The 21660-nt window shown below is 37.5% G+C and overlaps 1 protein-coding gene and 1 pseudogene across 4 annotated transcripts in view; one reads left to right on the plus strand and one right to left on the minus strand.

Moving 5' to 3' along the window:
- TENM4 (teneurin transmembrane protein 4) overlaps positions 1-21660 on the plus strand; it is a 3204727-nt gene that overhangs the window by 680985 nt on the left and 2502082 nt on the right. The window lies entirely within an intron of this gene.
- On the minus strand, positions 16737-21047 carry LOC100396076 (uncharacterized protein C15orf61 pseudogene; annotated as a pseudogene).

Raw genomic sequence — 21660 nt, forward strand, 5'->3', positions numbered from 1 at the left:
ACCTATGATAATATTGTTTTATACACCTCTACAAATTTATCTGTGGTGAAAAGTGATCATTTTTAAGTAGGGTTTACTGTGGGTTTCTCTGAAATGGGTGGTAATTACAAGTTCTTTCTTATTACTCAGTGGTTATCACTCACCAGATCTCAAATTAAATTGTTGCAGCTGAATGAGTCATAAAGCTATGGCTTACACCATCCTTGGTTCAGGAGACATTGGCTGAAAACATACTGTTCCCTGGAAAGGACTCTATCCTATGTTAGTCATGTGACTTTAGTAAGTGAGCCAATCTCCTTCAGCTTTTGTCCCCTCCCCAGTAGTTAACAGGATGATAATTACTGCTCAGATTTATTAATATTTTCTGATAATATGCTATGTACACAGTCCCAGGAATACAGAAGTCTAGCACATCTGTTATGTGAATAAAGTTGAAATATTTTTCTTAGAACAGAGAAGACAGAGAGGATGAATGAGTATATAATAGTAACAAAGGTAAAGTCATTTTCCCTTACCTCATTTCCCTTCACCAGTTTTTGATCTTTTGTCAGTGCCAAGGAAATACTTATGCAGTAGCATCACTAGTCTTGGAAAAAAATTATAAAGGACATATAAATTGTAATAATCTACACAGTTCTAGGTCTTTTTCTAATCAATGAATGTAGAACCTTTGTAAACCCCACTGAAATTTTACCAAAGTATTCATGCGGTTCTAGCAAGAAGTGTCAGATACACTCATGTACAACTCTCTGACGTTCGCCTCAGTCTCCCTTTTTGGTGTACTTCTACTTCTGAGGCCACTTGGCAGAGGAGTGATTTCCATATCCCCATGCTAACCTACCACTGTCCTTGGCTACCTGTGTTCAGTTTGATAGGGCACCTGTCCATGCTGAGGATTCAGCCTATGATGAAGTCAGCACTGTTCCTCACTGCTTCTTCAAGGCCACACACAGTGCTTAGCATGAATCAGGTACTTAAAAATATTTACCTAAAGAATGAATGAGAGATACCAAAGCCTTTTCTAGAAGCCTTAATATGTTGGAGCTACATTGTGTTCAGCAGAATAACAAATGTGGCCTTCTTTTCCTTCACTGTCCTATTTTCATTCGGGTTTCAAAAGTTGGATGACATATGCTACCATGTCAGGGAGGCTTCTTTGTAAAACAGCTCCTTCAGCTTCTCCAGGCTCTTATTCAAAAAGACTTGATGGCACTATTCCTTTCAGTGGCTTTTAGGCCAAGGTCTGGGGAAAATGCTGCCATTCTTTTATTTCACCTTCCATTCTGGAACTGCTGCTTTCATTCTCCCAACTCTATTAATATTCTCCATATGTAAAGGAAAAGAGAGAATTTACTTAAACAGCTCTTACTAGTTTAATAGATATGCCCAGATATATTTAATTCCCTAACTAGATTCAAATCTTTTCTGCTGCTGCAAATAGATATTCAAAAAGCAAATCAAAATAAAGCATATAAACTATTTAGAAATTGAAGACATGCAAATATGTTTTTTAAAATTAGGAGACACAGCTGTAACTATACTCAGAGTAAAACATAAAATTTTATGTGCCTTAAAAAGTATTACATATAAGTAAACTAATTCAACTTCAGAAACTAGAAAACAAAACCAAAAATTAAAATAGAAAGAAAAAAGCTTAATAAAAATCAATATATTATAAAACTAAAATAACAGGTAAAAATGACAAAAATAAAATTTATTTCTGCAAAAAAAAAAGACGAAGAAAGACAATAACCTAGCAAGACTCACACAGAAAATTTTTAAAGTTAAAACATGAATTAGGAATGAAAAGCATGAGATATAATTACAGATTCAAGTGAGATTAAGCAAAGTGATTTTGTTTGCATAAATATGCAAATAAATTAGAAATACATAAAATGGATTCTTTTCTAGGAAGACAAATTATTGAAACTGTTCCAATTAAACAAAAATAATTATCAATAATATTTTTTTAAAGTGCTGTGAAAGTACTGAAGGCAATTTATTAACTTTGAAGTGGTGAATCCAGTTTTAGCATGACTAAACTTAGTTGCTTTAAGTAAAATAGCAACAAATTTAACTGCATATCTATTAACAGGCACATTTAAATATAAAACATTTCTTATGTGGCTAAACACTATACATAAAGTTAAAAAACAATGACATGCAGAAGGGAAAATGTGGTGTTTTGAACAGATATAGGGCTTTATGACACATTTTTTTCTATAAATAAAATTTTGGGAAAGGTAAATGATCAAAGAGAAAAATGGGCAATAGGTGAACAAGCAATTCAGGAAAAATAAACTGAAATTCACATGACATGAAAAGATGCTTAAACTTACTTCAAACCTCAAGGAAATACAAAATTAAATAGTAATAAAATGCATTTTCTTCTCACAAAACTCACAATAAGTTTTCAGTGTTAATATCGATATTGACAGGCATCTGGGAAATGGGGATTCTTAGATGGTATTAAAGTATAGATCCGTCAAAATATTCTGGAGAGCAATTTGGAGCCTCAATTAAAAATTAAAGTGCTAATGCTCATTTTTAGGAATCTACCAAAATAAAATCTTTGGATTATAAGTGTATTTGGTGTGAGAGTCATTGTAGCATCTTAGAAGCATCTTGTAATCTTAGAAGCAGTGGGGAACTGAACTGCTGGTCAGTTGGCAAACAGTTACATAATGTACGTGATGTTCATCCAGTGGAAGAGTGCCATGATCATTACAAAACATGGAATACATGTATGTAACCTAAAGTCAAAAGAAACGTAATGCATTTTGCTGTGAAAAAAATCAAGTTGTAAATATATGTATGAGAGAAAATTCCATTTAAAAGTATATGCAACTGAACATGCAATTATGTCTCTCTATACAGCACATACAGATTAATATATCCTTGAATAATGAAAGCTTCTAATTCATGTATCAAACAGTTAACAAACGCTTCTGAAAGTTGTGATTGGAAGGAGAGATAAAGGCAAGGGGGAGTTTCACTTCTGACTTCATATACTTCAAAAAAAATTGACAGATAACCAGTAATTTGACTTTGTTTTCCTCCAGTGTTCAGAAAGAACTGTTTTAAAAGGTAAGTCATGGTGCTTAAGTGTTATAATAAAGAAACGATACCCATGCTGTGAGGGTCACTTAGCGGAGGTACAATGAATGCAGTCTGTTTAAGGGAGAAGTAAGTCTTGAAGTAGGACTTTGGATATTTTGACTATTCTGAGAAGAAACAAGTATAGTTGAGTATTATCCTGTTGACTTTAGACCTCATCTGTGGGATGTAGCACGTTTGTTTTCAGCTTGATTGCCCTACTGTCCAATTCACATCTGTGTCATTCCAATTTACAAACTTGCTACCTTTGCATGAAATGTGAGAGATATTGTCTTATGCAATGTCTTTCAAAGCAAGAGTCTTGACATGTTTCTGGATTTTGTAATCAGTTCAGTGAGTCTTGATCAGCATGTGTTAGAAAGTAAAATTAGAATGGATGTAATAGAATGGATGGATGGATATTCGAATGGAATAAAATAGAGAATATCACGGTAATAAGATACTTTATTGTTTCATGAAACTTTGGCTTTTGGTGTGCGGTTGTATGTACTACATTGCAATGTAAAATTTATTCTTTTTTTTTTTTTTTTGAGACGGAGTTTCGCTCTTGTTACCCAGGCTGGAGTGCAATGGCGCGATCTCGGCTCACTGCAACCTCCGCCTCCTGGGTTCAAGCAATTCTCCTGCCTCAGCCTCCCGAGTAGCTGGGACTACAGGTGCACACCACCATGCCCAGCTAATTTTTGTGTTTTTAGTAGAGATGGGGTTTCACCTTGTTGACCAAGATGGTTTCAATCTCTTGATCTCGTGATCCACCCGCCTTAGCCTCCCAAAGTGCAGAGATTATAGGCGTGAGCCACCGCGCCTGGCAAATTTGTTCTTATTATGAGTCAATGACAAAATGTTTGAAAGCCATCGGTCTCAACCCAGATCTAAAAATAACTCATATAATCTTGTGGAAGCCTCTAAGGAACATGTGATCTGTAAGTTTGTTTGAGAGGGATCCAAAACAGGACTTCATGCTAGCAAATAGCAGTTTTCATCATTTGGATTTCCATTATTACAGCGAAGTGCTTTCAGATATTGAAGACTGTTTTTTCTTTTCATCTTGTGATAATTACTTTAAAACTGCATATATATTTTAAAGTGTTTATATTTTAATGTTGTACCTTTCAAATTAAAGTACTTGGTGACATATTAGATAGTCCTCAACACAATAGAAAAACATTATTATAGTAAAACTAGCATGGTCATATTATGAAAGAATGCAAAAGTCATATGCATTTGTAATGTAAGATAAAAGACTTCAGTGATTTTTCTCCCCTGCAGTGGTCACTGCAGATTCTGCCCCTGAAATCCCAGAGGAGCCTATTCACTCTCATGCCCCAGGGAGCACTTCAATGCAGAAGCATTGCTGTAAGCCATTGTAAGCCAGAACCATAATTAGCAAGTAACACCTTTGCAGAAATTCATTGACACCTAATTGAGAGTAGAAAGAAGTCTTTGAATAGAAAATAGAGAGGTAATAACTCCTGGCTATACTGTGTAATTTCGTTTTGAAGGAACACCATTCAATCAAATCACCTCAAGTACTAGGGATTTATTATAGAGAAAAATATAGAAATAAGAACAACAAAAAGAAGAATAAACAGGAATGTCATGGGTGCTCAAAATAGCTCCATAGCTTGAAATGGAGTCTCCTTGAAACTTAAGCTGTAATTTTGGAACAAAGGAAGCAAGTGGTCAGGGCATTTGTTAATATTGTGCTTCTTGGCTTCTGCAAACTGCCACACAACTACCTGGTCTTCTGGTTATATTATTTTTGGTTTTTGGATGATTTTGTATTCTAAATATAATGTCTCTTATAGCACCTACTGTTTCATTATCTCCACTGCCTGCTAATTGCAAAATATAACTGACTCTCTGCCTCTTCATTTCATATTTCTAGAGTGCATTTTGAGTGGCCTGGTTACTAAAGGTGCTTTCTGCCACCAGCTGAGTGTGATGTTTAGAAGTGCAGATTCTGGCACCCCATTGCCTATTCCACAGCCCAACTCTATCTACAGAATTCTAGGTGTGTGATCCTGGGCAACTTATGTGAAGTTCTGTGCTCTAGTTTCTTCATCGTAAAATTGATATCAATCTCATAGAATTGTTGAAGAGTTGATATATGACCAGTGCCTAGAAAAATGTCTATGACTCATAGTGGTCCCTAAATAAATGTTACGTAGTAAAATAAAATTTTTTAGCAGTCTTTTTCAGGTGACTAGATAATCACAATATGCAGAATTTCACTTCCTAATTCATATGAGTGAGTATATACTGTGTGCCAAGCATGGTGATAAAGCTTTCATACAAAAAGGGGGATACAGAATACAAGCCAAATCATAAATGAGCAACATCATTTGAGAGACTGATAGGTACAGTGAAGGAAGGAGCATGATTGGTGCTTTAGTGATTAGAACGGTAGGATGCAATTGAGGATAAAACATTTGACTTGAGACTTAAATGACAGGAGAAACTTGCTTTCATACAGTTCTTGGAAGGCCAACATTTTAAGTAGAAAAACTACAGTCATATGTTGCTTAATGATGGGGCTGTGTTCTGAGAAATGCAGTATTAAGCAATTTCCTCATTGTGCAAACATCATAAAGTGTGCTTACACACACCTAGATGGCATAGCCTACTACACATCTAGGCTGTAAGTTACGGCCAGTTGATCCTAAACCAAAGCCTGTACAGCATGTTACTGTCCTGAGTACTGTAGGCAACTGTAACACATGCTAAGCATAGTGTATCTAAACATATCCAAATAAAGAAATGGTGTAGTAGAAATAGGGTATAAGTGATTTTTTAAAATGGTATATATCTGTATAAGTCACTTACTGCAATGAAGCTTGCAGGACTAGAAGTTGCTCTGGGTGAGTCAGTCAGTAGTAAGAGAATGTGAAGTTCTAGAACATTGTTGTGTACTGTTATAGAATTTATAAACACTTTATTTTTGTGCTACACTAAATTTATAAACAAAAATGTTCTTCAATAATTAATTAACCTTAGCTTACTGTCACTTTTTTACTTTATAAACTTTTGAATTATTTCAGTTGTTTTGATTATTTTTAAACAACACCTAGCTTAAAACACAAAAACACTGTACAGCTGTACAAAGTACTTTTTATATCATTATTCAATATGCTTTCTAAATTCATAATTTTCATTTTTTAAACTTTAAAAAATTTTTTTATTAAAAGCTAAGACACATGTATACATATTACCTAGGCCTACACAGGGTCAGGATCATTAATATGATTGTATTCTACTTCCACTTCTTGTCCCAGTGGAAGGTCTTTAGGGCCAATAACACGTGGAGATGTCATCTCCTATAATGACAATGCCTTGTTTGGGAATACCTCCTGCATAACCTGCCTGAGGCTGTTTTACAGTTAACTTATTTTTTTAATAGCCAGAAGGATTACACTCTAAAGTGAAAATAAATAGTATAGTATTGTAAATGCATACACAACTTAGTCATTTATTATCATTATCAAGTATTATATACTATACATAATTGCATATGCTAGACTTATATGACTGGCAGTGCAATAGGTTTGTTTACACCAGAATCACCACAAACGCATGAGTAATGCTAGGACATTATGATGGAAACAATGTTAATAGGCCATAGGAATTTTTCAGCTCCATTATAATCTTAGAAGAACATGTGGCTGGTCATTAACCAAAATGTCATTGTGAGATGCATGACTGTAGTTGGTAAAGCAGGAATGGAAAGAAAGTCACATGCTGGGAGCCCAGCGAGCAGAAAGTGGTGAGTGATAATGAGGGACGGTGTTAAAGAAAAACTTCTCTTCCATGTCCCCCAGGGGCCTAGTTTCAAAGGCAGGAGTTTCCTGGCTCCCCTCCCCACCTCCATCCGTGAACCAGAGGGGTTTTAAATGCAAAATTTTTTGTCTAGGTTTCCCGAGCATGTTAGGTGAAGAAATCCAGGTGAGGCTCCTTAGTCTTAAAAACCTTACAGAAAGCTCTGGGAGGAGGGGGCTCTCAGAGTTGTGGACCGAGTAGCCAATCTGGTATCAGAGTCAAAGATCAATCACTCCAGAGGAAGTTTGAAAGCACTCCTCTCATTGGACCAGAACATGAATGGGGTGGGAATAACTCAAAGGGTTAAAATCTGCTGCTCCTTTCCTACACAGAATCCTTCCCTGGATCCTCTCCCATGGCAATGTGGGAGCATTCTCTCTCTCTCTCTCCCTCTCTCCCTCTCTCCCTCTCTCCCTCTCTCCCTCTCTCCCTCTCTCCCTCTCTCCCTCTCTCTCCCTCTCTCCCTCTCTCCCTCTCTCCCTCTCTCCCTCTCTCCCTCTATCCCCTCTCTCCCCTCTCTCCCCACTCTCCCCTCTCTCATAAATTGCTCTCTGCATAACTCTGAGTCAGAAAGTTGCTTTTGTTCCAAATACAAATGGCAACCTATTAAAAATTGGGTAGAATACAATTTGCATTTGTTACAAAAGGTCCTAGGTGGTGAGAATGTCTGATTTATGTCTTTAAAGGATCCCGTTGCTAAATCATAGGTCAAAAACAGTTAGGATTGCAGTAGTCTGGGATAACGATGATTTTTTGGGCCGGGCGTTGTGGCTGTTCCCAGCACTTTGGGAGGCCGAGGCGGGTGGATCACGAGGTCAAGAGATCGAGACCATCCTGGTCAACATCGTGAAACCCTGTCTCTACTAAAAATACACACACGCACACAAAAATTAGCTGGGCATGGTGGCGCGTGCCTGTAGCCCCAGCTACTCGGGAGGCTGAGGCAGGGGAATTGTTTGAACTCAGGAGGCGGAGGTTGCGGTGAGCCGAGATCACACCATTGTACTCCAGCCTGGGTAACAAGAGCAAAACTCCGTCTCAAAAAAAAAAAAAAAAAAAAAAAAAGATTTTTTTAATGAAAGGTGAATGGAGAAAAGTGAAAAGAAAAGAGAAGTGGAAGCATGTTCAGTGTATTTTGAACTGGGAAGGATTTTCTTACACTAGATATGGGAATAAGAGAAAGAGGAGAAAAAGAAATGATGATACATAGGTGTTTGATTTAAGCAACTAAATGTATGGTTGTGTCATTTAATGAATTGAAAATATTAGAAGGGAAGAAATTTAAAGTAGGGACACCAGTGGGTGCGGATTCAAAAGTAATATTTATCTATATTAAATTTGAAATTGCTATTAGATACTGAAAGGGAGGTATTAGGGAGGATGTTGAACATTGGAATATAACAAGCTTACTTGAGACATTAGAGCTGGAGGAAAAAAAAATCTGTGTGTGTCTGTGTGTGTGTGTGTGTGTTTTCATATATATATAATCATATAATATTAAGTGTGGCACTCAAAGTCACTGGAAGAGATAATCTATGGAGTAGGTGGAATTTGAGTAAGAATTATGCCCAGGTCCAGGCTCAGAGATCTTTCAATATTTGTAAATCAAGCAGAGGAGAAAGAACAAAGAGTGGAGATGATGGTAAATCTATGAAAGAGGATTAAAAACAAAAAAATATAAGTCAGATGTGGGGGTTCATGCCTGTAATCCCAGCAATTTGGGAGGTCAAGGTAGGTGGATTGCTTTAGCCCAGGAGGGGGAGGCCAGCCTGGGCAACATGGTTGGACCCCATCTCTACAAAACTTAGCTGAGCGTGGTGTGCCCCCATTTTCCCAACTACTCGGGAAGCTGAGGCAAGAGAATCACCTGAGTCTGGAGAGTTCGAGGCTGCAGTGAGCCATGATCATGCCACTGCACTCTAGCCTGGGTGACAGAGTGAGACCCTCTCTCAAAAACCAAAAATAAAAATACAAAGAACGTGATCCCAAATGATTTAAGAGGACCTACTGCCCCATGTCAGTAAAATAACCCCAAAGACAGAGTTGAGAGTGTGACAATATTCTGAGAGCAGCCTATCCTGTTCATTCCACCCGAGGCTGGCCAACTGCTTACATTTTTTCTTTCTCTATAATGCTGTTCATGTATTTTCAAACTGTGTGTGACAAGAATAAAAGCATAAATTCACTTTTTAAGAATGATAGAGCAGAAGCAATTGATGTAGAAATTGATTGCATCCAGAAATCATATCACTGGAGTAATTTGAAAGGCACTTGTTGGTCTCTACCTCATGTGATGTCCATTTATTTTTTAATTCCTATAATAACTTGTTGAGGCATTATATTCACCATTTCTCAACCTAAATACTAATTGATTAATGTATTTTTTAACTATTGCAACCCACACCAATGTTGGAGTTAAATGGAGAGCTATTTAATAACTTTAGCAGAAATTGCTTGTTGTAACAAATGCAATGACTACACCTGTTTAGGTAGGGTGTGGAGTGGACGTTTGCAGTTCTTAACCCATAGAATGACTAACAGAAACAGAAGCAGCATTTTACCCGGGTGGTGGGGAGGATAGCAGGATTCCTCTTTTGAAGTCTGATCACGGTTCCTTTACTAAAGTCAGATTGTAAGGACTCCTTATAAAGGGAGTTTGTCAGTAAAAAATGTAGTATAAGGCCCATGCATCAAGGACAGCACAAGGGAAGAAAAAAGATCAAAGTGGTAAGACACAAAAGCATCTGAAAAGAAGGCAAGAGAGTTAGGTGTGAAAGGGAAATTTCCCTCATTTTGAATTTGTCCTGCTGTGCCCAGTGAGTATCCAAACTCACATAAATGTATGCTCCTGTATGTGTAAAAACAAATGAACTCTTTCCTGCCTTCCTGCTTTCCTTCTTTCCTTTCAATTTACTGATTAATTATGATGTGCCAAGTATTGACAGGGCTAATGTGTTGAGCTGATACTCTCAGGCATGGTTAAACTTATGAAATAATGAAATTCCCACTTGATTTAGAGTTGAAATCTCTTCCCTCAACCTACATTAGAGAGGAAGTCCATAGGAGGGGTACTGGGAAAGGGGCATATGACTGGCTGACAATCTCTCTTTGCTGAGATTAGTTTGTCCCTCTAATGGCCCTCTTGGATAAGTCGTAAGATCATCTCCTCTAACTCTCTGGTATACCTACAGCTGCTCCGTAGAAACCCACATGTCCTTTTGTCCTGGGATCACACCCCACAGGAACTGTTATTTTTATTGCCAAAACTGTTAACCAGACCACCACTCACCTCTCCATGATTTAGGCAAAAGTCAGACACCGTTTGTGTGTACAACTCGCTCCCAAGGACCTACATAGTTGTTTTTTTGTTTATTTATTTTGTTTTTAATATATAGTAATAGAGGCAAGGTTAATTGCTAAGTTTTCACAATACCTAGCAGTTGGTAGACTTCATCTTTTCTTTTCCATTGATAGAACTATTGATAGCCATTGTTTTAAATAACAAAGTAAACCTAACCATCAAATTCATAAATGAATCTGACTTCAATCTCTACAATTAGGGCTCACAAAACTGACTTGGCAAGGAAGACAGAACTCTATTTCACGGCTTAATACTTTTAGTTGTTAGCTAGCACAGGTCAACTCTGTGTCTTGTTACCTGTGAAGGTGAAGGACAGAATGCACAGAAAATCAGAAAAGGGGAATGGAGAAAGGAGACTAATATTGAGAGCTCATCACATAAATTTGTTTATATGTATTATCAGTTCTAATTTTCAGAACTGTACAAAGAAGTATGTATTATTATCCCCACTTTTACAGAGGAGGATAGAGGTAAAAATGAAACTATGAGATGGTTAAGTATCTTTTTCTCTCCAGGCAGAAGTAGAGTCAGTCTTGCTAATTGGATAACCAATCATATTAAAACTCTTTTCAAGGAATCAAGAGTCTATTCTTGATAGCATAAAGGGGAGGCATATTCCTTTGTGTAGTTGTCTTTTTCCCTTTCATCATTTAATTCAATTTTTTACACCAACCTTCAACTTGGAAAGGAGAAAAGTTCCCTTTCTGTTGAAATAAATAACAAATCTGGGGGTTTAGCCACCTGATGTTCTTTGAAATGTCAATTTCAAGGGAGAAAATTAGTGTTGGAGAGCCTGGGACTAAATTTCAACTGTGCCTTTCTAAATTGTGCATGCAAATGGGCAATTAGACCTGCGATGAGTAATTGCATGCCTAAGTGAACCCTTCCACAAGGAGCTTAGAAGCTGATTTTGAAGGTTAGATTTGTGGAAGACCTTATAAATTTTTTTTAATGCTGAAACAGTCTATGAAAGCTCATCCCCAACTTCAAAAGGAAGACACCTCTCTATTCCAACCACTTTTTAGCAAAACAAAAGTCAATTGAGGAAGTGAAAAGGGAGAATGTGAGGAAGTCAGAAATTATCAATACTCACTAAAATCTTCTATGTTTTACATATGATACAATGACATTTCATCTTTGTAGGAAAATTTAAAAATCATGTAAGTTAAAAGAACTGTAAAATAGAATCATTAATAGACCATTTATCCATCCAGAAATCCTACTGTTAATATTTTGTCCTTGTCTTTCCAATCTTGTTAACATATTTATGAAATATTTCTATATGTACCTAACACTGTGACAAATTTTTTACATTTAATAATATGTTTTATAATAAATATCTTTTCATAATACTTTATCACCTCTATGCTTTTCTATTTTAATATATCTCAAGTGAAATTAACATACAAATGTTTAATGTTGATATTTCTTAATTTACAGTATTATAAAACATTATAACAAAAATGCAGTGGTAAACATCAATACCTGGTTGTTTTTTTTTTTTGCTTGATTCACTATTTTTTAAAAATCATGTCTCCCTCATGAAATTATGAATATAATTACTTTTGATTTGTGTAATAAGTGAAAGATAACTCTTTCTTACTGTTTTCATTTATATTTCAGGCATAGTTGATCTTCTGTAAAGGCTGATCTTTCCTCTCCAGCTCAGCATTTCTCTGAGAAATTGTCTGGTTTTTTAAAGAGTCCTCTATCTTTTTTTTTTTTTTTTTTTTAAGGATCGTCTATTAACCATTTGAAATTATTATGCTGTGGAACACAAAATAAAAACTCTTAGTGGGCCCATATTCTTTCCCTCATACTTTGCTAACTAAAGCAATACAGTCATAAATACATTCAAAAATTAATTCAGTTAAATATACTTTTTTCATATATTCCAATTTCTGAGGTCATAAAACATAATTACATTTCCTTGGAGACTCAGGAAAAATCAAGGACTAGTAGTCTCTGAATAAAATATTTTCGGCCAGGCGCAGTGGCTCATGCTGTAATCCCTGCGCTTTGGGAGGCCCAGGCAGGCAGATCATGAGGTCAGGAGATAGATACCATTCTGATCAACGTGGAGAAACCCCATCTCGACTGAAAATACAAAAATTAGCTGGGTATGGTGGTTCATTCCTGTAATCCCAGCTACTAGGGAGGCTGAAAACCTCCCGAGTAGCTCTTGCTTGAACCTGGGAGGTGGAAATTGCAGTAACTTCACTCCATCCTGGTGGCAGAGTGAGACTCCATCTCAAAAAAAAATATCTTCCTTCCATCTCTATATGTATATATATACATGTTTCCCCTCTAATAAAATTCATGCATTGATATTCTAAGTAGAACAAAAGGAAGTGTTTAGTTAACAACAAGTTTTATATCAGTGATGAACATTGTAATGATAATTTGATTTTACAAAGAACTACGGTCATAGCCTAGATGTCAACAGTAAAGTTTCTTAATACACAAAGGCTTATCAAATTATGGAAGCAAATGGTTAATGTCCCATGTATTTAGAAATAAAACTTATATGTTCAGTTTGAGAGAGATTTAATCTGACTAAAAGTCATCAGCATATAGATAAAAATAACTCTTTTTTAAAAAATGAAAACTTAAAACCACATTATTAATACTGAGAGTAACAGGATAAACAATATTTAGTTTATAATTTTTCCCAGGAAAGGACACACTGATTGTGATCACTTTTGTAGAAGCAGCAGGAATCCAAATTCTTCAATTCTGGAATTTTAAGTGAGAATGATTCTTTTGTAATATGATGAACTTGCCCATATATATTAACGTTTTATACACCACTAGAGAATTATGTGCCTTGACAGCTATAGTGACAGTGAAAAACTTTAGTTCATTGATGGAAAAATGAGTGTTGGCCAGATAGTCTTTAAACTGAGTTATTCTTGTACATAAAATGCTTTATAAATATTATGTCAGGTTGTCATGTTGCTTATTTATTTTATTGAGATTTTTAACTTTCAAGAATTTTAAGTTCACCATTTGAACATCTAATTTAACTAATATTTCATAAATATATACCCTAAAGAAACAGTACTACTGATCTTTTGAGCAAATACATTTGAAAATTAAGTTTCTTGGGTTGTATTTGTAAGATGCATTTTAACCATTTAGCCATCATGTGTTGAATTTTAATTATTTTTTGAGAATAACTTCTCATGAACATATTCTATGCTGAGAAATGGCATGTTGCTTTCAAAATCTCTGGGCTTGCCCAAACTCCACTCTTTCTGAACTGCACCCTGTAGCTCTCCCAGCATTCTTTTCATTTGTTACTGATGCCAACTTCTCTCACTTTAGGATCTTTTACCCAACTTCCTTCTGCCACTATCTTTCATCTGGCTATATTCTATATATTATTTCATCAGAAGATCAACTCTGATATAAAACTCTACATGCAGTTTTTCTCTTGTGAACTTTAATAAATGCTGTATCTTTTATACTGTAGTATGTAGCATTCTATATTATTCAGTGCTGCAGTGTGAGATTCCAGAGAATAAAGATAATGTCTCTCTTGTTTGCCTTTGTACCTTCAGTCCCAAGCAGTGTCTGGAAGAGATAAAGGAATCAATAAATATTCAATAGATAGTCAGATGATGAATGAATGGAAAGATAAAGCAATAATATGAAAAAATGAGACACATTTAGGAATTCTTAGGAGACAGTGACAAAATATACTTAGTATCGTTGATTCTTGTTTGCAGTAGTTATATTCTATAAAGTTGCCACAAATGCTGAATTAGCAAACACTGAATCATTGTTCCTAGGGGAATTACAAGGGTTGGTTCCTATGAGCATCTGGTCACAAGATATTTGTCAGCAAATCAATGTATAACCTAATTTTCCGTGTAATTCCATTTAAAGACACTTTCTTATGTATTACTGATTCTTTCATATTAAGTTCTTGGCAACAGCACTAAAATTCGTGCTGGAATAAAGATTATATAATATGTATGGATACTCAGTTATGTGCTTCATCTCCATAAGCCGCAACACAGCCTTCTTTTGCATGGGAATAATAGATAGCACTTTAGCACAATACCTGGTGGTCATTTTAGACAGCAAAATCACCAGTAAAAAGCACACAAAATGAAACAAATTCCCACTAAATGGACTTAAAAGAGGGAACTTGTTTCCAGAATGATAGCTGAAACAAGAAGAAAAGCGTTGCTGTGTTCCACCTTAGCTGGGAGTATGCATGTCAGGCAACTCACATTTTTTGCCACTTTGCATATGTGCGTGCTCGTCAATGACTGTGAAAGTGCCATGAATATTGAACTTTTATTTTATCTTATTTTATTTTATTTTGAGGCAGTGTCTCACTTGCCCAGGCTGGAGTGCAGTGGCAAATCACAGCTGACTTCAGCCTCAATGTCCTTGTGCTCAGGTGATTCTCTCACCTCAGCCTTCCCAGTAACTGGGACCACAGACATACTTTTAAAGTTATAAATAAACTTTAGCAATTAGAAAAATTGCAAATATGGAAACAACAAATAATGAAGATTCACTGTATTTGGTGCTAGAGGTCCCTGTCATCAAAGAGACTACAGTCCAGTTGAGAATGGGAATCAACAATCAAATCACTTTAAAACAAGGCTGTAAGCAACATGGGGATGCAAGAAGGAAGCGGCAAAAAAGTTTGGAATGAATGGTCACAAATGTCATCAGGTGAGGCTTCATGGTGCAAGTGGCCTGTAAACCATACTTAAAAGGATAAGTAGGATTTTGAAAGAGAGAAAAGAGAGAAGAAAAATCTTGATGAAAAGCAAGATCTTTGTAAAATGAGCAAATGTTTTATAATGCTATGTCTCTCCAAAATGCATATGTTGAAACCTTAACCCCCAAGATGATGGTATAGGATGTGGGGCCTTTGTGAGATAATTAGGTGATGGTGAAGCTCTCCTAAGTGGGATTAGTGCCCTTATAAAAGAGAATCCAGAGAGATCCCTCATTCCTTCCGTCATGTGAGGACACAGATAAAAGAAGGTTGTCTACGAACCAGGAAACAGGTCTTCAACGGATACTAATTATCTTGGCATCGTGATCTCCCAGCCTTTAGAACTGTGAGAAATAAATCTGTTGTTTATTGGATATTCAGTTTAAGGTATTCTGTAAATGGACTAAGACTCTTAGATAAGCAAATTAGAAAATTGTCACAGTAGCACATTAGGAGGACAAACTGCTCGAGGCAAGAGTAAGTATAAAAAATGCTAAAGTAAGAAAAAAAATATTGTGCAGGAAGCAGAGAAAGGGAGGTCACAGAAAAAATAAAAATAGCCACAGGATAATACTAATAGTAGATCTAGGGATGTTTTACCCAGTTTGCATTAGTTTTCTCTTTTTGCATAACAAATTACCACACACTGAGTAATTTAAAACAACATATATTTATTGTCTCAGAGTCTCCATGGGTCAGGAATCCAGACAGACACTAAAGCTGATTTCTCTGCACAGGGTCTCACTAGACTACAAACAAGGTGTTTAACAGGGGGCTGTGTTCACTTCTGGAGTTTGAAGTTCTCTTCCAAGATCATGTGAGTATTAGTTCCTTCAATTTGTAGAACTGAGGAACCCATTTTCTTGCTGTCAGTTGGGGCTGCTCTCAGTTCCTAGTTTCTGGCCACATGTCCCTCTCGCAGGACCTCTTTTCACTTCCTTGAGGGCAGCAGCAACACCTTTTGCTTCAAATTTCTCCCTTTAAGCAAAGCCTAAATAGTACCTTTTATAGGGTTCCCCTGATTAGACTAGGCCCACTCAGAATAATCTCTTTTTTATTAACTCAAAGTCGGCTGATTAGGAATCTTAATTACTTCTACAGAATTATTTACCCTTTGCCACATAATGTGGCATCCTGTCATAATCATAAATTCTTTTTAAGGAAAAGGGATTATGTTGGGGGCAGAAATCTTGGGGTCCTTCTTTAAATGCTGCCTTCCATCAAAGCTTATGAGTTGATATTTGAGAATTTGCTGCCCTTTTCTTATATTTAACTGCTAGTCAGTTATAACTTCCCCAGCTTCACCAGTTCTATTTTTACCCTTGTTAATGTGGAGGAGATTCCAAGGAAGAAACTTTGCTTTGTGTGTGGAACATGGTTGGGGCTCAATTTGGGATCTAATTTAGGGCTAAGTTGATTTGCATATGAAAGGAAGACAAGTCCCTAAGGAGAGGTTCCAAGCAGAGAGAAAAAGAGAGTGTTTCATCAGTGCTGTGAGAAGGGGCAGGATAGACGTGTGCTGACATAAAAGCAGAAGGATCTGGCTGTTGGCCACTTAGAAAAAGAAGCCAGTGTAACAAGATTAAGGTTAATCCAAAGAGGGTATATTTTATTATTCATGGTAGCAAGGGGGAAGAGTAGATGTAATTCTTTCCAAAAATTTCCACTCTTCAATTTATGGAAGGAATGCAGGGGTTTTTAAAGAAAGGGTTTGGAATGCAAGGGGTTAGGAGGTGTCAGGTGGCCTAAGCACTTCAATGGCTTGTCCTGGATTATTGTTTTATCTGGTGAAGGAGCTAGCGCCACTGTGTCTGGAAGTATCTGGTCCATAACAGGATACAGTTCCTGAAGCTTCTAAGGAAATTTATGAACAGATAAGTGAGTAGAGTGTGAGCTTAACATGTATCTAGGTAAATAAGGTGCATAAGACACGGGGGCATAGTATGGGAAAAGAAAGGGAGTGGAGGTTCAAGCACATTCAAGGCTACATTTGAAGATGAAATGTGACACATAGGCAGTTTGTCTCGAAGCTGTATCATGAGACTAGAGGTAAGGGAAGGAGGACAAGGGAAAGGGAAAAAAAATTAAGACTTGGTTTGAGGCTAAGCTGTTAAGCTGTTCAGTTTCACTGAGAGGTGAGGGAAACAGGAGAAATGAGGCAGCTGTGTAGGATGAGGGCTGGAAGAAAGCAATGTTGAAATGGAATTTCTGAGGTTACTTTGCTTGGTGTTTCACAAAGTAACTTCTTCCCACTTCTCTGCCTGAATGTTATCTTCAGTAAAGTTTGCCCTGTTTGTCCTCCTATTGGAATTGGATTTATGTATAGGCTTTTATTTATTGTTATTTTGCTTTGTTTGGTTGAAGCAATGTCTAAAACTGGCTTCTCATTTGACACTGGGAGTAATCATGGCCAGTGAAAGATATTGTCAAATACCATGTTTCTTTCTATTTACTTTTTATCTATCTATCCATCTATCTGTCTGTATCTGTCTACTTATCTATCATCTATTCTGTGTATCTCCTCTTCCTCTCCCTGTCCTAAAATCTCATTTTCAGGCTTTCTCTCTCTCTCGTCTATAAATAAATCTGATTATGACACTTTCTCCAGCTAAGACCTTCCAGTGTGTTCTTAGAATGAAATCCAGAGTACTTCCCGTGGTTTAGAAATCCCATATGATAACGTGTGATAACTACCCACCTCCCTATATTTCTCTGATACCCCCCTCCCTCTGTCCACTCTGCTTCAGCAGCCTTGACTCTGACCTCCCTCTGTTTCTTAAACATGCAAAGCTCCTGACTGCTATACTGGTTCCACACTAGTTCCCTCTGTACAGCTGGCTTCCTCGTTTAGTGCAGATATAGATTAAATATTATCTCTCCAGAGAGGCCTTCCTTGATAATCCAATCTAATACTACCACCAGACCACGTTCTATCAAAGCACCCTATTTTAAATCTCTATCTGGCACTTATCACTGTCTGATATATTTCTTGATTATTTATTATCTGTCATCCCCCTCCTACTCCTTCCCCAGGACAGGCCATGGCCGCAAGGTCAGGCAGCTGGTCTCCACTGATCACCGGTCTATCCCCGGTAATTAAAATAGTGTCTGACACATAACAGATGCTTTACAATTACTTGTTAATAAATGAATTCATAGAAGATTAGGACATATTGGGGGCTCTCTGTCATTGTTGAACAGCTCATCTGAGAAATAACCAGAGAAAGTTTGAGATCCAGTTGACAAATAGTGGCACAAGAAGGCAACTTGGTGAAGAGAAAAGAGCACTGATATTGCCTTTGAGATACTGGGGTTTTCATCTTCCCTCTGCAACTAATTTACTGCTTGACCTTGAGCAAGGGCAAGCAATGCCTTTTGGAGTGAAAAAGCAAGACTACTTATGAATACTTCTACATACCAAATCTGTTATATATTATTATCTGAGTTTCATAGATGAGAAAACTAAAGCAGGAATGAGGAAACTCAGGTAAATAATCTATGAATTGTGTGTGATAAAGCTGGGATTTGAATGCACCTGTGTTTGGCCTAAAGGTTTCCTCCAGTTCTGACATTCCACAATCTTGAAATGCCTTTATCTCCTCTACCTGTCTATAGAACAGAATTTTCATTAATCAGACATCTATCACTTTTTTTTATTGTGAACATTTTTCTACTTTGTAGAAAGAAAGAGAGAAGGGTGCACATTGGGTGGAAATTGGAACTATAAGAGCTATGACACTAAGTAGCTTTATTCTTCTGGGTTTATTTTTTTTTTGCAAAAGTTGTGTTTTAAAGGATCAAAAATAAATACTGCATATATACACAGAGAAAATTCACTAGTGTTTATGCTCTTTGATGCACACTTTCAATACATGGCACCTTCATCTTTTTTTTTATTGCATTTAGGTTTTGGGGTACATGTGATGAACATGCAAGATGGTTACATAGGTACACACGTGGCAGTGGGATTTGCTGCCTTCCTCCCCATCACCTATATCTGGCATTTCTCCCCATGCTATCTCTCCCCACCTTCCCACCCCCTGCTGTCCCTCCCCTTTTTCCCCACAATAGACCCCAGCATGTTAAGCTCCCCTCCCTGTGTCCATGTGTTCTCATTGTTCAACACCCACCTAAGTGAGAACATGCAGTGTTTGATTTTCTGTTCTTGTGTCAGTTTGCTGAGAATGATGGTTTCCAAGGTTCATTCATGTCATACAAAGGACACAAACTCATCGTTTTTTATGGCTGCATAGTATTCCATGGTGTATATATGCTACATTTTCCCTGTCCAGTCTATCATCGATGGACATTTGGGTTGGTTCCAGGTCTTTGCTGTTGCAAACAGTGCTGCAATGAACATTAGTGTGCAAGTGTCCTTATAGTAGAACGATTTATAATCCTTTCGATATATACCCAGTAATGGGATTGCTGGGTTAAATGGAATTTCTATTTCCAGGTCCTTGGGGAATCGCAACACTGTCTTCCACAATGGTTGAACTAATTTACATTCCCACCAACAGTGTAAAAGTGTTCCTATTTCTCCACATCCTTTCCAGAATCTGTTGTCTCCCAATTTTTTAATGATCACCATTCTAACTGGAGTGAGATGGTACCTCAATGTAGTTTTGATTTGCATTTCTCTAATGACCAGCGATGATGAGCATTTTTTCATATGTTTGTTGGCCTCATGTATGTCTTTTTTTGTAAAGTGTCTGTTCATATCCATCACCCACTTTTGAATGGGATTATTTTTTTTTTCTTGTAAATCTGTTTTAGTTCTTTGTAGATTCTGGGTATTAGCCCTTTGTCAGTTGGGTAGATTGCAAAATTTTTTACCATTCTGTTGGTTGTCAATTCACTCTAATGATTGTTTCTTTTGCTGTGGAGTTTGATTAGGTCTTGTTTGTCTATTTTGGCTTTTGTTGCCGATGCTTTTGGTGTTTTGTTCATGAAGTCCTTGCCTACTCCTATGTCCTGAATGGTTTTGCCTAGATTTCCTTCTAGGGTTTTTATGGTGCCAGGTCTTATGTTTAAGTCTTTAATCCATCTGGAGTTAATTTTAGTGTAAGGTGTCAGGAAGGGGTCCAGTTTCTGCTTTCTGCACGTGGCTGGCCAGTTTTCCAAACACCATTTATTAAACAGAGAATCCTTTCCCCATTGCTTGTTTTTGTCATGTTTGTCAAAGATCGGATGGCTGCAGATTTGTAGTATTGCCTCCAAGGCCTCTGTTCTGTTCCATTGGTCTATATCTCTGTTTTGGTACCAGTACCATGCTGTTTTGATTACTGTAGCCTTATAGTATAGTTTGAAGTCCAGTAGTGTGATGCTTCCAGCTTTGTTCTTTTTGCTTAGAATTGACTTGGCTATGTAGGCTCTCTTTTGGTTCCATATGAAGTTTAAGGTAGTTTTTTCCAGTTCTGTGAAGAAGGTCATTGGTAGCTTGATGGGGATAGCATTGATTTTGTAAATTACTTTGGGCCGTATGGCCATTTTCATGATATTGATTCTTCCTAACCATGAACATGGAATGTTTTTCCATCTGTTTGTGTCCTCTCTTACTTCGTTGAACAGTAGTTTGTAGTTCTTCCTGAGAAAATAAACTGTTGTGGGTCCATAACTGGTATGCACAGTCTCTGTGACTGGCAGATAACCAGGAGCCAAGTCCATATAATAAAGTTGGAATAGTGAGGTTGATGACCTTGAGCTCCGTGAAGAAGTGGTTCTGCCCGGCCTGGTCCTGCCAGGGCGCCTTGGAGCAGTGGTACTTGATGAAGGGGAAGCAGCCAGTGTGCAGGACGTGGTAGGTGGCTCCCTGCACTGGCCAGTTGAAGTGCGAGAGGCGGAAGTGGTCATTGCGGGTGGCACTAGGGCTCACAGAAAGAGTTCCAGTGCGCAGGCGCTGCTGCAGCAGGCTCCGCATCAGCACCTCCGAGGTGCGCGGCTTGGGTCTGGCGGCCGGCACAGCAGCAGGCGGAGCACAGCCTGCTGGGCCTGCCGCAGGGCCTCCATGGCCCGCCGCGCCAGGGACGCTGACTGGCATCTGCCAGTTTTTTGTTTTTTTTTTTTTTTAAAGAAAAAAAGAAATGAGGCCGGGTGCAGTGGCTCATGCCTGTAATCCCAGCACTTTGGGAGGCCGAGGCAGGCGGATCATGAGGCCAGGATATGGAGACCATCCTGGCCCTGGTGAAACGGCCTGGCCCCGTCTCTATTAAAATACAAAAAATTAGCCGGGCATGGTGGCACACGCCTGCAGTCCCAGCTACTCAGGAGAAGTGCTTGAATCAGGGAGACGGAGGTTGCAGTGAGCCAAGATTGTGCCACTGCACTCCAGCCTGGCAAAAGAGCAAGATTCAGTCTCAAAAAAGAAAAAAGAAATGAAAGACTAAGAAGCAGAGGTAATACCTACAGAATTGTCCATTATCCCTAAGGATTTATACTCTTTTAAAATAGCCTAGTTTGTCTTTATCTAAGCAATTTATTTTTTTCAATCTCCTACTGTTCTGTATGTTAAATACTTTCTAAATGATTTGTAAGGTTGATATTTAAACAATTCTTATGCTGCCTAAACGTATAGTTCACTCTTTCAAAACATAACCTTTTTTCCCAAATTCAATATCTTTAT

This window comes from Callithrix jacchus, chromosome 10 (genome assembly GCF_049354715.1).
Source record: "Callithrix jacchus isolate 240 chromosome 10, calJac240_pri, whole genome shotgun sequence".
NCBI lineage: Eukaryota > Metazoa > Chordata > Mammalia > Primates > Cebidae > Callithrix > Callithrix jacchus.